A 13260-nucleotide genomic window follows, 5' to 3' on the forward strand; every position below is an offset into this window, starting at 1 on the left:
GGAGTGTCAGGAGAGCGAACAGAGCGAGCAAGGGTCTCGTCACAGACATCCCTTACCACCCACTCCACAAAAGAGCTAAATGTCTCAAACAATGAACAAGAAATAAAACAGCCCATTGGAAGGCACCGATCCACGCAATACGTCCCCTGCCACCAAGCAACCAGAATGGATTCGATGTCGGATTTGGCCATGAGAGCACCTTGCCCATAGTGACGGACCCAAAAAACCACTGCATCAAAGGACGTATAGGACACCGAAACCCGCCTCTGAATCAATTGCGTCATTAACCGACCCACCCTTCGGAAAGGAAATGGGGTGTATGAGGTGAAACGAATTAGGCTCTTTTTTAGGCACAACCCCTAACAAGGAGACCACCAAATCAGACAGAGGTAAAGAGGGAAAAGGGCCATCCATGCGGCCCAAATTTACTTCCTTTTGGAATTTGTCAGAAACCACCGAGGAATGCCGAATGCATATTCTTCGCTAATGGTGGAAGGGAGGCAATGGAACAAGGGATGCAAAATCCCTCAGAGAAACCAACTTTCAAACATCAAAGCAGTATCCTGGTTGGGGTATCTATTTAGGAAAGGACGCATCCTTTCCACCCTCACTGACATCCTCCCTTTTGTTTGCAGACTCGCTGGTACGTGCCTTACCATGGTTGAAGCAATGCAACAAGGGAAGTGAACCTCTGTAACCAGAGCATTCATGCTTGAAATGGCATGCCCCCCCCCCAAACTTACAGGATCCCTTGTTATACTGCCAGCAGAAACCCTGCTTCTTCATTGCCAGCTGTCCGGGGGTTAGCGGAACTGCTGACTCCACCTTGAGAAAACTGAGAAGGTGCCCGCGCCAAAGTCATATGCCTCATCCAGAGGCCGATGTCCTTGTGGACCCCTGAAAGAATGGGCGGGTGGCTCTCCTCTGCCGGAATTGCTCGTCGTACCGTAGCCATACTACGCCCCCATGGATCCTGTGGGCCTCGCTAATGGCATCAAGGTAGCAGAAGAGAGCCGAACAATGATCTAGGTTCTTCTCTCCGATAACTCTCCCAATAATGGCAAATGCCTGCAGCCAATTGGCGAAGGTACGCAGGATCAGTCTGTATCACCGCTTCTCCTTGTCCTCTTTCTTGCTTTTTTCTGGCTTGAGCTTGTCTAAATTACATTTTTCCAAAGGTAGGAGAGCGAATATCTCCACATACTCACCTTTCCAAATCCTTTCTCTGACTTCCTGCTTCAGGTGCCCACCGAGCGGGCCCTCGAAACATACATAAACCTTACGCCCAGCCTAGTCCGCTAAGCAAATCAAGTCTACCTTCCCTACGCCATCCCTCAAAGCCAAAACTCCCACCCCGATGCCTGGGCAGGAGCCGGGGTTCCACCTGTTCAGAAGAAAAACCACCCACCCCAGGATTGCCTGTGGGAACAGGTACCTTTCCATCCGCAACTGACACAGTACTAGGCGGGACTCACACCGGCGCAGGAGTAGTATGGACACCACCCCCTGGCTTGAAATGCCACACCAGCTTCCGCGCAGGTCTGAAAGAAAGTCCCCTACACTGGTGTCTGACCCCGAAGCAGCGGTTAGGTCACTCGCCACCTGAGGGAAGAAACCATGCCCATGCTAGAAACCGGTGGTGGAGAAACTGCTCCACCCCCCACCCCCAACAGCTCCCTCAAATCAGCACAAAAAGACACAGAAGACACAGAGCACTCACCAGGCTGGGAAACAACAACAAAAAGAAAAGGGGCGCACCGACCTAGTGCATTACCACTAAAAACATTTATTAAAATATTAAAAAGTATATATTATACTCACAAAACAGGAGTGAATGTACACACATCAACATGATATACATATAATCTCCAAGGTAGCCAAGGTACTGCACGATGCTGGTTGCCATGCAGTGTACCGCAAGAAACTGTTGTAGCTAGTCTGACGCGTTTTGGGGGTGAGCCCCCTTCCTCAGAGCCAGGCTGCCCAGGAGGTATACCACCAGCCATCGTTCCAAACTGCGGCCGCTTGACTCCTCCCCTTCAGACCCAGGATCCGTAAGCCTGGATGCTGAGGAGCTATGTGGTATCCGGCCACGCCCCCTCATATCAGCTCTGCCCACCGATGTCCTGGTCCCCAGAGTGGAGCGCCCTGAGCCCAGGGCACTCTTCACGTGACCTCTGGTGCTGCTCCTCCTCCTCCTGACAGTGGCTGCAAGGGGGGCCACTGAGACCTGGGAGCCGTCGGGCCACAACAGAACTTCTCCCTCACCGGATCTCCTCCCTGACAGGCTCATCACCAGAGGAGGAGTCCACATGGTCCCCCAAGAGCCACCAGGCTCCATCGCTGTAGAGGATTCCTTCCAAACACACAGGGCTCCATCGCTGTAGAGGATTCCTTCCAAACACGCCGTCAGCAGAGGCAGTGAAGCGCTTCACTGGCAGGCCTGAAGGGTCCCTGTTGGGGCTCCTAGTGGGGGGCAGAGCCCTAGGGGAGGATTCCACAGCGATCGCAGTGATACCTCACATGTGTGATTTGAATGCTGTTTAAATATGCGGGGGTGATGTGTGTTTTCACTTCTGCACGAGGGATGGGACGCTTTTAATTTTCTTTCTTATTTATTTTATTTTTTAATTTTTATTTTTACACTGTCCCTTTATTTTTTATATCGCTTTTATTCCTATTACAAGGAATGTAAACATCCTTTGCAATAAAAATAAGCATGACAGGCAGGGGGGGACTGACAACTCATGGGGCCCTCTGCCAATAAGAGATCATGGGTCCCCTGTGTCCCTGCCCACACTCAAGCCACACCCACACAAAGCCCCACCTATATCTTGCACTGCCCACATCGCATTTGTTTGTCACAGAATTTCTCTACACTATGTTAAAAATAAATGTTTATTATAGAGAGTAGTGGATCCATGGAATAACCTTCCTGCAGAAGTGGTAGCTGCAAATACAGTGAAGGAGTTTAAGCATGCATGGGATAGGCATAAGGCTATCCTTCATATAAGATAGGGCCAGGGACTATTCATAGGATTCAGATATATTGGGCAGACTAGATGGGCCAAATGGTTCTTATCTGCCGACACATTCTATGTGTCTATGTTTCTATGTTTCTATAGAAAAAAAAAGAAACTTACATTAAATAATGGTACATTTCCAAAATTAAGGTTTTCATGAATTAGCACAATATAACAGGTGCAACAAATGTCTTCTTAGCTGAACAGTTTAATAAAAAAGATACAAAAAATAAAAAGCTCTGAACAGCATGTTACAAAATTATTGCCCTAGAATTGCTCTCACTCCGGCGTTCCCGACGTTCCCGACGATACCATACATATGTGCCGCCATTATTGTTTATATATGTGTGCTTGTCCTACATAACACCCTACCTGGATTTGCTTTACAATAATTTTTTAACAATAATTTTTACTGACCACCAATGTAAGGGGGCCATTCCTCCCATCGATCACCATTGTAAGGGGCATCCTTCCTACTGGCCACCAACGTAAGGAGCATTTTCTTCACTGACCAACAATATAAGGGACATTCTTCCCACTGACCACCAATGTAAGAAGTGTTCTTCCACTGACCATCATATTAAAGTGGAGTTCCGGCCTCAAAATCGATAAAATCGATTTTGGGCCATCTGCTTGCTAAGGGGAACCTGAAAAAGAAATGGATACTGGCGATTTTTTTTTTGGTCACTTACCTTATTATAGAAGAAAATATACTTACCTTCCTTCCACTTCCTCCCTCTGCGGCCGCGGCCCACGCCGTCACTTCCGGTTTGCGATGATTCCTGGGAGCTGAACGTCATCGCTCCCAGGAATCAATGTGCCTGCACCGGCCCCGCTCGTCACTTCCGGTGCAGGCGCGACATTCACTGCTAAACAGCTTCTGGGCATGCCCAGAAGCTGTGCAGGGATGCCGCGCCTGCACCAGAAGTGATGAGCGGGGCCGGTGCAGTGCATTGTGGGACTCTGACGTCACGAAGAGGACACAAAGAGGGACGCTGCGGCTTCAGCTGCCCACACCTGAGATGGCAGCGCTGGAGAAGAAATTTTCTAGGTAAATATTTCTTCTTACAGGTATGTGTGACCCAGGACAGTTCAGAGGCTATCCTTTATGGAATGTACTAGCCCTGACTGTCCCGGGGGTATTTTTAGCTCAAATTGACCCCCGAGGCCGGAACTCCGCTTTAAGGGGCATTCTTCTCATTGACCATTAATGTAAGGAACATTCTTTCCACTGACCACCAATGCAAGGAGCATTCTTCTCACTGACCACCAATGTAAGGAACATTCTTCTCACTGACCACCAATGTAAGGAACAATCTTCTCATTCACCACCAACGTAAGGAGACATTTTTCTCAGTGACTACCAATGTAAGGAGACATTCTTCTCACTGACCACCAATGTAAGGAGCATTCTTCCCACTGAGCACCAATGTAAGGAGCATTCTTCCCACTGATCACTAATGTAAGGAGTATTCTTCCCACTGATCACTAATGTAAGGAGTATTCTTCCTGTCAAAGTGTACAGATGTCAGTATTATGGGAAAAGCACTCAGTGTACAGATAACAGTGTTACAGTATATATAGGGAATAGCACTCACTCTGTAAACTGAGTGCTAGTACCTTTAACACTAATATATGTACTACAATGAGTACTATTCCTTATACACTGCTCAAAAAATTAAAGGAACACTGAAAACACAACAGATCTCAAAAATATCATGCTGGATATCTATAATGTGTTAGGATCTATGCTGGAATGGACTGGGTAATGTGTTAGGATCTAAAGGGGTATGGACTGGGTAATGTGTTAGGAACGAAAGGATGCCACATCATTTGATGGAAATAAAAATTTTCAACCTACAGAGGGCTGAATTCAAAGACACCCCGAAAATCAAAGTGAATAAATGATGCAGCAGGCTAGTCCATTTTGCTGAAATCTCATTGCAGTAACTCAGAGTAGTTTGTATGGCCCCCATGTGCTTGTATGCATGCCTGACAACATCGGGTCATGCTCCTAATGAGACAACAGATGGTGTCCTTGGGGGGGTTTCCTCATAAATCTAGACCAGGGCATCACTGAGCTCCTGAACAGACTGAGGTGCAACCTGGCGGCATCGGATGGACTGACTGAAACATATTGTCCCAGAGGTGTTCTATTGGATTAAGGTCAGGTGAACCTAGGGGCCATTCAATGGTATCAATTCCTTCCTCCTCCAGGAACTGGCTGCATACTTATGCAACGTGAGGCTGGGCATTGTCGTGCACCAGAAGGAACCTAGGACCCACTGCACCAGCGTAGGGTCTGACCATTGGTCCAAGGATTTCATCCTGATATCTAATGGCAGTCAGGGTGCCATTGTCTAGCCCAGTGTTTCTCAACTCCGGTCCTCAGGACCTACTAACAGGCCAGATTTTAAGTATTACCTTGGGAGATGCAGACTAGAATACTGCAATCACTGAGCAGCAAATTATATCACCTGTGATGTATTTCAGTTTTTTTGCAAACATGGCCTGTTAGTGTGCCCTGAGGACCAGAGTTGAGAAACACTGGTCTAGCCTGTAGAGGTTTGTGCGTCTCTCAATGGATATACCTTCCCAGACCATCACTGACCCACCACCAAACTGGTCATGATGAACGATGTTACAAGCAACATAATGTTCTCCACGGATTCTCCAGACCCTTTCACATCTGTCACATGTGATCAGGATGAACCTGCTCTCATCTGTGAAAAGCACAGGGCGCCAGTGGTGGACCTGCCAATCATGGTGTTCAATGGCAAATGCCAATTGAGCTCCACAGTGCCAGGCAGTGAGCATAGGGCCCACTAGAGGATGTCAGGCCCTCAGGCCACCCTCATGAAGTCTGTTTCTGATTGTTTGGTCAGAGACATTAACACCAGTGGCTTGCTGAAGGTCATTTTGTAGGGCTCTGGCAGTGCTCATCCTGATCCTCCTTGCACAAAGGAGCAGATACCGGTCCTGCTGATGGGTTAAGGACATTCTGCAGCCTCGTCCTGCTCTCCTAGAGTAACTGCCTGTCTCATGGAATCTCCTTCATGCTCTTGAGATTGTGCTGGGAGAAAAAGCAAAGCTTCTGGCAATGGCACATATTGATGTGCCATCCTGGAGGAGTTGGACTGCCTGTGCAACCTCTATAGGGTCTAAGTATTGTCTCGTGCTACCAGTAGTGACACTGACCCTAGCCAAATGAAAAACTAGTGAAAAACAGTCAGAAAAGATGAGTAGGAAAAAAATGTCTCTGGCCTCCACCTGTAAAACCATTCCTGTTTTGGAGGTTGTCTCTTCGTTGCCCATGTAGCGCACCTGTTGGTGATTTAATTATAACCAAAGCAGCTGAAACTGATTAACAAGCCCCTCTGCTACTTAAATGACCAGATCATTATCCCAAGAGTTTATTTAACCTGATGCTATACTCTGAATAAAAAGTGTTCCTTTAATTTTTTTGAGCAGTGTATATATAACATTGGTATCTGTACATGAGTGGCACTGGGTAAGAAAGAACACTCATTCAGCCCTGCTGGTAATTATAGACACACACTAAACTGTGTGATCAGGGCAGCCATCAGAAATTTTGAGGGTCCTTACACACCTTTAGGCCTGCCCCCCCGGCCTGACCGCCAACATTCCCCAGGGCCTGCCCACTGGCTATTCCCCCAAATTCACCCACTGGTCAGAGGTGTACACAACATTTGCAGTTTGGGGGTGGTAAAAACCCCCTATTTGATCCCTATTTTTACCCCACCACACCCTCTTTAACTGCAGTGGCCAGAGTGTACATATGTCACAGCTGCAGCAGGAATTATACACACTGTCACACAGGTGTAGCGCCTGCCGAGTGTGACCTATTCAAGTGAATGGGGCCACTCTGCAAAGGCCCTGCAACTGTGTGCAGTGCATGCAGCTGTTGCATGCTAGTGTCAAATACAAAGGGGTCAAGCAGTCGGTGAGGAGGTGTAAAACCCCTCCTCACCAGATCCTTTACCCCTTGGTCGCTGTACTGCACAAGGTTGCAGAGCAGCCCCACTCACTAAAATGGGTCACACTTTGCAGACGCTAAACCTGTTAAGTGTGACAGGGTGAATAAATGCTGCTGTTGCATGTGTACACCCCTGGCCAATGCAGTTAAAAGGTGGTGTAGTCGGGGGGTGGTAAAAACAGGGTTAAACTATGGGGTTTTACCAACCCCAAACTGCAAATGTAACCAAGTCCTTACTGTCCTGAGCCCTTATTGTCCTTATCAGTTACTTTTTAGGGGACCCTGGGGGACACCGTGGGAGGAGGACTGAGGGATGATGTGGGAGGAGGACTGAGGGACGCTGTGGGAGGAGGACTGAGGGACGCCATGGGAGGAGGACTGAGGGATGCCATGGGAGGAGGACTGAGGGACGCCATGGGAGGAGGACAGGGGTGGGAGGAGGACAGGGGTGGCCATGGGAGGAGGACAGAGGGACGCCGTGGGAGCAGGACTGAGGGATGCCATGGTAGGAGGACTGAGGGATGCCATGATAGGAGGACTGAGGGACGCCATGGGAGGAGGCCTGAGTGATGTCGTGGGGGAGGACTGAGGGACACCGTGGGAGGAAGACTGAGGGGTGCCATGGGAGGAGGACTGAGGGATGCCGTGGGAGGAGGACAGAGGGATGCCATGGGAGGAGGCCTGACAGATGTCGTGGGGCGAGGACTGAGGGGCGCCATGGCAGGAGGACTGAGGGATGCCGTGGGAGGGGGAGTGAGGGACGCCGTAGGAGGGGGAATGAGGGACACCGTGGGAGGAGGACTGAGGGATGCCATGGGAGGAGGACTGAGGGGTCGTCGTGGGAGGAGGACTGAGGGACGCCATGGAAGGGGGAGTGAGGGACACCATGGAAGGAGAACTGAGGGACACAGTGGGAGGGGGAGTGAGGGACACCGTGGAAGGGGGAGTGAGGGAATGCCGTGGGAGGAGTATTGAGGGACGCGGTGGAAGGACTGAGGAATGCGGGCATCTTTTAATTTGGGAGGGAGAGGATATGTGCTGGGGGGTGCCTTGGGAGGGGAGAGGACCCTTCTTCCCTCCCAAAGCACCCCCGAGCACATATCCTCTAGTTCCCCATCACTCCACCATGTGTGCATCTGTGGTAATTGCCTCCCCCCCACCCCCGGTAACTGTGTCACCCCTTACTTTGTTTAATCTTGACCGCTCTGAATTCCAGAGACCGCACCTAGGATATACATACTTAAAACAATATAACAGTGCTGCAGTACTAAAGATTTTATATTACTGCAGTACTAAAGATGCTATAGTAATGCCACAGTACGAAGGATGCAATATTAATATTGCAGATCTAAAAAGGAGAGAGAGACCCATTTAAGCAACATCTATAAGGAGATACAGGGGAGAGATATCACCTCAAGCAGCAGTTTGGCTCTGCTCGGTCCTGCTCTGAGGTCTCCTGCTGCCTCAGTCAGCAGTTTCACTTATGCAGTGGCCGCACAGTGTAGATGAACGGAGGAGGTGGGTGGAGCCAGACATTCTGTAATAGGCACGGAGGAGGACGAGGAAGATCTTCCTTCGCTCTGCATGCTGGGTCCTCTCCTCTGCCTCGCTTTCGTCCTTGGGATGTCACTGGTTGCTAGACGCCAGGCGGCTGCCGATCGTAGCAACCAGTCTAGCGCACACTAAAGCTGCTTCGGCAGCCTGGGTGGATCAGATCTGGGGAAATTGTCACCCTTCATGGGGCCCCCGGGCAACTTCGGTGCCCAGGAGTCCTAATGGTCAGTCCGCCCCTGATGACAGGTCCTCTTTATTTAGAGATCTGGGGTCAAAATTTACCTTTAAAAGCAAAAGAAAAAAAATTGTGTTTTTTTTTTTTTACATTTTGACTTTAAGGGAAAAAAAAATCCTTTGTTTACGTCCGAGAACCAGAAGTGACATCAGAGTCCTCCAAGGGCATAGAGCCGAGAGGGGGCCATTTTGCCTTTACTTGACTTCCTGCCCAATGATCGGCATCACTGGAGTTTTTGGAGGCTTTACCGTAAGCTCGAAAACAACCAGGAAGCGGCGGGGGTTGGGGATGGGGGTACTTCTCCCGCCGCCCATAAAAGTGATCTCACAGTGAATGCTCTGCTGGGATCACTTTTATCATAAAACTGGCCACAGCTACCATAACCCCGGTATTTAACATCAAACACATGATGTATATTTACAGTAAGGTGGTTGGCAAAAGTTCTACACTATGCGCTCTGTTGTCCTTTCTTGTTGTCTAGTTTAAGAGCGCTGCACTTATTTTTGTAGAGCTCCAAGATTGAACTTTAATGAACTTGATAGACTTTCTTGTTGCTAACAGATATGTTTGTTGTTGAGAGCCTGAGATTTTTCACTGGAATGAAATCTGTTATTCTGTTAAGTCACGTTTTCTACTTAATGAGTTGTTTGAGAGAGTTTATTACATAGTTATAGTATAAAGCTAAACCCAAAAGCAAATGTTTTATATATTGCAGTTTACCAATTCTTAAATGTGGTAGCTGGAATAGTTTCCTTTTTTCCTTTTTTTCTGGTGATCTGGCCAGTAAGTCTCTTATTTTTTAACTTCCCTTAACTGACCATGCTGTCTAGCAAAAGTGACATTTAGAGGATATGGATTTCCTTAAGGTTCCTTAGCTGTTTGGCGTTCAGATTAGCGATAAATTAAACTGCCCTGGGTTCAGTTTGAGCAGGGTTCAGCGGACTCCTTGAAATGGATAGGGGCCAGATCTGTCAAATCAAAAATGTCCAGTTTCTGGGCTAATAAGCAAAGGGTTGTAAAATAAATAAATAAATAAATAAATAAATAGCATGGGAAAAGGAGGGGGGTGGGGGAGGACAATTCCCAGGGGAACATGAACAAAATATTTGAATGACCTTTGGAGAGGTTTGCAGAAACTGACAATGAACTGTCATTTGTTGGCAATTTAAATGGTGTCATTTTGTCTTTGCAAATGTCACTTTTGCTATAGCACACCCTACAGCAAGAATTAAAAAAATGTGTAGATTCCCCCTAAAATGCATAACAGATCATTTGAGTCTGGCACCAATTTTACTGCCTTCCACCTGGCCATTGTACAGATGGGTTGGAGCTTCTCTGTTGTGAGTAGACGTCCCATATATGGTTTAGAATGAGTGCCCACGTGTGGCCCAGAGGCCGCACAGCAGCGCAATAATGTGATTGCTGTGTCTTTAGGACACAGCACATCACAGATCGGGACATGGGTGCTGTGATAAGCTCTCATGATCACATGATAGCTGTGTCCAATCACAGCCTGACTTCACACTGTGTAAACAGAGACACATGTCTTTGTGTCGGCTCTCCCCACTGAGCTCAGTGGGAGTTCAGTGTAGGGGGGGGGGAGGGGGGGAGCGGGTGATGCTGCAACTTGTGACAGCTTTCTGTGTAACTGATTATTACATAGTTACATAGTAGGTGAGGTTGAATAAAGACAATAGTCCATCCAGTTCAACCTGTGTAGGTGTGTGTGGCTGTAATCATCTCACATACCCCTGAATGCTCTGATCAGGGGCGTAACTACAGGGGTTGCAGGGGTTGCAATCGCTACCGGGCCCCCTGCTCCAGGGGGCCCGGTAGCAAACCAGTGGGTGAACTTCTAGGATCTCAAAGGTCACACTTGCGACCGGGCCCTGGCATTTCACCACTGTGGGGAGGCCCCAAGATTGCAGGAAGGGGGCCCACTGCAGAACTTGTGAAAGGATCCTGATGCGGGACCATAATAAAAGGCCATGCAATGAGATTAAAGCCCCAGGATTAGTGGGAAGAGCCCCGGGCTTGAAGGGAAGGGCCCCGGCCAGGGGTCTGGGGGGCCCTTCCTGGTTTCTTGCATCGGGGCCCTGAAGGTTCTAGTTACGCCTCTGGCTCTGATCCTTGAGATGTAAGTCTAAGAGTCTTTTGAAAGCCACCATACTACCCGCAGAAACCACCTCTTGTAGTAGAGAATTCCACAATCTTGTAGCCCTAACAGTAAAGAACCCCCCACGTTGCCTGAAGTTAAAACGCTTCTCCTCTAATCGCATTGTATGCCCTCGAGTCCTCATGCAATCCCTTCGAATGAACAGCTTTTTTTCTAAGCTGGGATCCCCATTAAGATATTTATAAATTGCTATCATGCCCCCCTTCAGACGTCTCTTCTCCAGGGAGAATAAATCGAGCGATTGTAGACGCTCTTCATAGGCAAGGTCCTCCAATCCCCTAATTAGTTTAGTTGCCCTTCTCTGGACTCTCTCCAGCTCCAACACATCCCTCCTGAGGACTGGCGACCAGAACTGGACAGAATACTCCAGATGCGGTCGGACCAGAGTTTTATAAAGTGGAAGGATTATAGTCTTATCTCTGGAATACATCCCTTTCTTTATGCATGCTAATATTCTGCTGGCTTTGGCAGCTGCCGCTTGACATTGCATGCTGTTGCCTAATCTATCATCAACCAAGACTCCCAGATCCTTCTCCATTTTTGATTCCCCCAAGGGTTCCCCTCCTAACGTGTATTGTGTGTTAATGTTTTTAGTCCCCAAGTGCAAAACCTTACACTTCTCCATGTTAAACCTCATTTGCCATGTTGTTGCCCACTCTGTAATTTTGTCCAGGTCATTCTGTAGGATATCTGCTTCATGCTGTGCAGTTATTGCCCTGGCCAATTTTGTGTCATCTGCAAAAACTGATATACAACTACTGATCCCGACCTCAATGTTGTTTATGAATAAATTGAACAAGGTTGGTCCCAGGACTGAGCCCTGGGGGACCCCGCTTACAACCTCAGACCAGTCTGAGTATGCGCTGTTTATTACCACCCTTTGGAACCGCCCTTTAAGCCAATTCCGTATCGAAGAGCAAACCCTGCTGTCGATACCTGCAGACCTTATTTTATAAATTAAGCGCTTGTGGGGAACTGTATCAAACGCCTTAGCGAAATCCAAGTACACCACATCCACTGGTCTCCCCCTATCTAGCTCACAGCTCACCTCCTCGTAGAATGTTAAGAGATTGGTTTGACAAGAACGCCCATTTGTAAACCCGTGCTGATTACTGCTGATGATGTTGTTGTCTTTAGCAAACTCTACGATATAGTCCCTTATCATCCCCTCCAGAAGTTTACATACTATTGATGTCAAACTGACAGGCCTATAATTTCCCGGGATATGCCTCTGGCCCTTTTTGAATATCGGAATCACATTAGCTTTCTTCCAATCCCCTGGTACATCTCCTGTTCTAATACTGTCAGCAAAGATCAGGAACAGTGGTCTCGATATAACTTTACTGAGTTCCTTGAGTACTCTCGGATGTACGCCATCCGGGCCTGGTGATTTGTTTGTGTTAAGTTTATCCAGCCTTTCCCTGATTTCACCCTCTGTTAGCCATAGTGGCAAGTCCTGTGTATTACTGCTAACCATACATTCATGGTCAGTGTACCCCTCCGTTTCCTGTGTAAAGACTGACGAGAAAAAAGCATTCAGCACGGTTGCTTTTTCAGTGTCCTCTGTAACCATCCTCCCATCATTGTTAATTATGTGTGCAATATGCTCTGCCCTAGTTTTTTTGCTGTTGATATATTTAAAGAATTTCTTTGGGTTTTTTTTACTATCCTCCGCTATTTATCTCTCAAAGTTGATTTTAGCCATCTTGATTTATTGTTTACTTTTCTTATTTGCCTCCTTGTGTTGCTCGAAAGCCGATACTGTGCCCTCTGATTTATACTTCTTGAAGGTCAATTTTTTTCCCCTAATAAGTTTTTTGACGCTACGGTTTAGCAAGCCAGGTTTGGCTTTGTCTCTTCTAAATTTATTTCCCATAGGAATGCACTGCAAGATGCCTTTGCTTAATATGTTCCTAAAGCATTCCCATTTTTCCTCTGTGGTCAGGGATCCCAGGGTTTGGTCCTAGTTTACCCTTTCCATCAATGAGTACAATTTTGGAAAGTTTGCCCTTCTGAAGTTTAGGGTTCTTATGTTCCCCTCTTGCCTTGTTATATTGTTATTTATACTAAATGTGATCATCCTGTGATCGCTAGAGCCCAGGTTGTCCTGGACTCCTACCTCCGGGATTAGGTCTGGGTCATTAGTGATCAATAGATCCAGGACTGCGTTTTCTCTGGTAGGGGAATCCACCAACTGTGACATGTAATTATCCAGTAAGGTTTCCGTGAATAGGCGGGCCTTCTGTGAGTGTGTAGTCCCCTCGTCCCAGTCAAT

The sequence above is a fragment of the Pelophylax lessonae genome (genome assembly GCF_965119305.1).
Source record: "Pelophylax lessonae genome assembly, chromosome: 3".
NCBI classification, from domain to species: Eukaryota; Metazoa; Chordata; class Amphibia; order Anura; family Ranidae; genus Pelophylax; species Pelophylax lessonae.